This window comes from Sinocyclocheilus grahami, unplaced genomic scaffold (assembly GCF_001515645.1).
Source record: "Sinocyclocheilus grahami isolate Dianchi unplaced genomic scaffold, SAMN03320097.WGS_v1.1 scaffold1516.1, whole genome shotgun sequence".
Lineage (NCBI taxonomy): Eukaryota > Metazoa > Chordata > Actinopteri > Cypriniformes > Cyprinidae > Sinocyclocheilus > Sinocyclocheilus grahami.
Genome location: NW_015506695.1, coordinates 117689 through 121896, shown reverse-complemented (window position 1 = coordinate 121896; position 4208 = coordinate 117689).

The window sequence follows — 4208 nt, the reverse complement described above, 5'->3', positions numbered from 1 at the left end:
TTAAGAAATTTAAATTTTCCTACATATCTGATAATGTACAACAATGCTGCAGTGATGAAAACTGTGAAATGACACAAAAGGAAGTGTGTGAGTGATGTAGAGATGAAAGCATGTGGCACAAATGAAAACTTCTTCTTTATCTGTAAGAAGGACATTCCACCACAGAAACGAGGCGTTAATGAAGCACCTGGTAATGTAATTTCTTCAAACATCAGCTCTTCCTCTTCAGTCCTGATGTCGTGATAACTTCACACTGATTCTGTTCCTCTGTGAGGAGTTTCAGTCAGACTCTGTGACTTACAGTTTAATGCTGCTGAAGGATGAACTGTTATCGAGCGGCTGCCACAGCAGCTTTCTGTTCATCTGTCCGTCTGATAACCTGCTGCTGTTCTTCATCATTTATTTTCACTGAACCGACCAATCTAAAGCCTTAGGACAGTTTGCATGTTAACACGATATAACTCTATCCAACTAAAGAAGAAAAGCGTGTACTAAGACAAGCATCACTTTTACTGTGATTGTACATTTTTACACAGAACACCCTAGCAACCAAACAACACCCTAGCAACTGAATATCACCCTAACAATCACACAGAACACCTTAGCAACCACCTAACAACCAAACAACATCCTAGCAAACAAACAACACCCTAGCAACTGAATAACACCCTAACAATCACACAGAACACCTTAGCAACCACCTAACAACCAAACAACATCCTAGCAAACAAATAACACCCTAGCAACTGAACAACACCCTAGCAACCACATAGAACACCCTAACAATCACACAGAACACAGTAGCAACCACCTAGCAACCAGACAACACCCTAGCAACCACAACAACACACTAGCAACCACATAGAACATCCTGGCAACCGAATAACACCCTAACAACCACACAGAACACCCTAGCAACCACCTAGCAGCCATAAGGTTTATATATATATATATATATATATATGGTTTATATATCTTCTGCTCACCTGCATTTATTATATTAAACATTTTAAAAAGCAGTAAAATTTAGAAATTTTATTACAAGTTAAAACAGCTGTTTTCTATGTGAATCTCTGTTAAACTGTAATGTATTTCTGTGATGCGCAGCTGTATTTTCAGCATCATTCCTCCAGTCTTCAGTGTCACATGATCTTCAGAAATCAGTATAATATGCTGATCTGCTGCTCAGTTATTATCAGTTATCATTGATGCTCTGCATTTAATCTCTTTAGCCTTTGAATGAAGGTCTCTAACGAACGTGAAATTAAAAACACAAAGTCTGTTTGATTGCAGGAGCATGAGCTCATAGATGTGCTCTGCGTATGATTTATTCAGCACATGAGGATTGATTTCTTTCAGAGTCACGTCCAGTTTCAAGGCTGCTGCTCAAAGGCTGAATAAATGATGAGCGACGGGGCTTCAGCGCAGCTCAACACATTACAGATCCTCCTAGAAACCCTCTTCTGTCCATCTGGAGCGATTCTGGCGAGAGCAGGAGAAGCTTCAGCTCTACACAGACTCATTTCTAGAGGTGTAAAAGCACAGCATCTTCAGGTGTCTTTATATCTGGTGTTCCTCGGGAAGAGTTTGGCTGTGTTTTGCTTCCACTATCAGATTTCCAGAACGCACCTGCTGCCGAATGTCCACGCGATTCCTCGGAGATGACTTACAATGAACAAAGTTAGAGCAGAAATTCCTCTGAAATCATTAAGAAACCTTTAATATGCTATCAGCCTGATTCGAGGGAATACAAATAATGAAACGACTGAAGAAACGGAGAGAATCAACAGCTAAGTGTTATTTAAGGATATCATTATAGCTTTTATTAATATTGTGAATCAGCTTTAATTTAACATTTTTCATTTTCATTTTACTTAAAGTTTTAGTCATTTTGTTTTGTGTTTTAGTCATTTTTAGCTGTTGTTTAAGTCTATATTTTTATCTCAGTTTTAGTTTTAGCTATTTTAGTACGTCAAGTAAACTTCATGTTTTCATTGATAGATGTTAAATAAATAAAAAGCTGAAATAATTTTTTTTTTATTTATTTTTTATTTTATTTCAAGTAATGAAAATGTTTGTTGTTTATGATTTTAGTTTTCGTTAACTACTGTATAATAACCCTGCTTGCAATAAAATACATTTTAACTGAAATAAAATAATAATGAAATTTTTTAAATGTATTTTATTTTAACTAGTTGCCAAGGCAACGGTTCTCATTTTCATTGAAGAATTAAATAACTAAAACTAAAACTGAAATAAAAACAATTATTAAAATTATATAAAGAAATTATACAAAAATGTAAAATAAAGATAAGCATTATTAAAACTTTAAAATGAAAATGAAAACACAAAATATACAATAAAATTCACAATATTAATAAAAACTATAATAGTACATATTGTGTACGTAATGCACATCTAATGTATGGGACAAGTGTCAAAGAGGGTTTGTAAGCGTACATGAATTGTGTGTTATTTGAGTGTCTAGACCTGCTGATGATGAAACACTCTCAGAATAAAAGGTACAGAAGCTGTCACTGGGGCGGTACCTTTTCAAAAGGCACACCTTTGTACCTAAAGAGTCCATATTGGTACCTTAAAGGTACAAAAGTGTGCCTTTTGAAAAGCTACAGCTTCTTAGTGTTGATGTTCCTTCCTTCCCCTGCTATCAAGTGCATCTGTGTAACGTGGCAAAAGCAACACAACTCACATGAAAGACATTTATATTTCACAACCATTGTCCGCAATTTAATAGTTTAGAGCTTAATATTAAACCTGGAATTCAACCTTTTTTAAATATTTGTTTGATATTTCATATAATTGGTTTATATTGCTGTGTATGGCACTCTCTTTTGAGGCACCCACAAACTGGAGTAAAATTCCATTTTACACAAAACTTGACCATAGTGCACATCCATAGGATCATATACCATCAAACATACACTACCCTGACACGTAAAACCCTATGTGGCTGAGTGACTCTTGGAGGCATTGCAGAATACTACTTTCATGGTGTGTGAAATTTAATTTTGTTTTAATTGTCACTTAAATTCTATATTAAACATGACATAACTGCTGCAAACAGTTTGATACCGGCAGCAAACAACCTTCTCAAAGAACAGTGTCTCTCAATTTTATTTCACAAAACAAAACCCTTGTGAAAGATAAGGAAACGTGCAGAATGGCTCATAATTCAACAGAAAGTTGCAGTATGAACTGTAACAAGTCGATAAATGGGTTTCAGTTTCCATTTCACAAGTTTATCAGACAGTCTGTCTACCGAACAAAACTGTTTTTAGAAATTCTTTCCCTTTTGACAGATATCACTTAATGAATTTTCCAAGTAACAAAAAGTAACAGGTGATCAGGGCCTTATTCAAACTGCTGCACTGATTGTCTTATTGGATGTATATGAATAATCAATGGAAGCATATCATTGATTCGACTGAGCTTCATGAGACATCAGGACATCTACAGATGTTTGATTTTGGCCTTTCACACAAAACAGAAACAACATAGATAGCTAGAGTAACATCCGTCTTAGCAGCTCCTTTAGGAAACGCTGAACATCTCACCACAGTAGGATTTTCATTGAGGTGTACTTGTTTGCAAGTACTTGAAAAGAACAGTTGAATATTGCATGGTTTCATTGTCTGACATTACAAAGAATAAATGACAAACGAACAGACACAAGACATAACCAACTCTCATTGGTTTCTATAATAATTCTCAATATAACATTCTTCCAAATGAGCAATATCTAAAAACTAAAATACGGTGTAATCAAAATACAGCTTATTATGGAGGCTTGCACATTTCGGGGCCACTAAATAAAAATACTCAGATTTCCCCTTTAATGCACTACATCATTTCAGATATATTATGAAAATTTCTTTCGAGTATTCTATATATTACAAAATTACGTGTAGGAACTGAGGCTATAACAATGGTGCGACGCTGATTAGGAAGCATTTGTCATTTCGATATTATTGACTAGACCCTAGTCTCTCATACTCTATGCAATATTATGCTCAGCTAAAGGCATTCATTTACAAGCAGCTCTGCATAATGCATATCATTTACAAACAGTAAATATTTTAAATAATGCACTAACAAATAAATGGATAAGACCTCGGATTTGACAGAAACTAAGCATGTTGGAGAAATAAACAAGATATCTGCATTATTACACAAAACTGTCTCCAAAT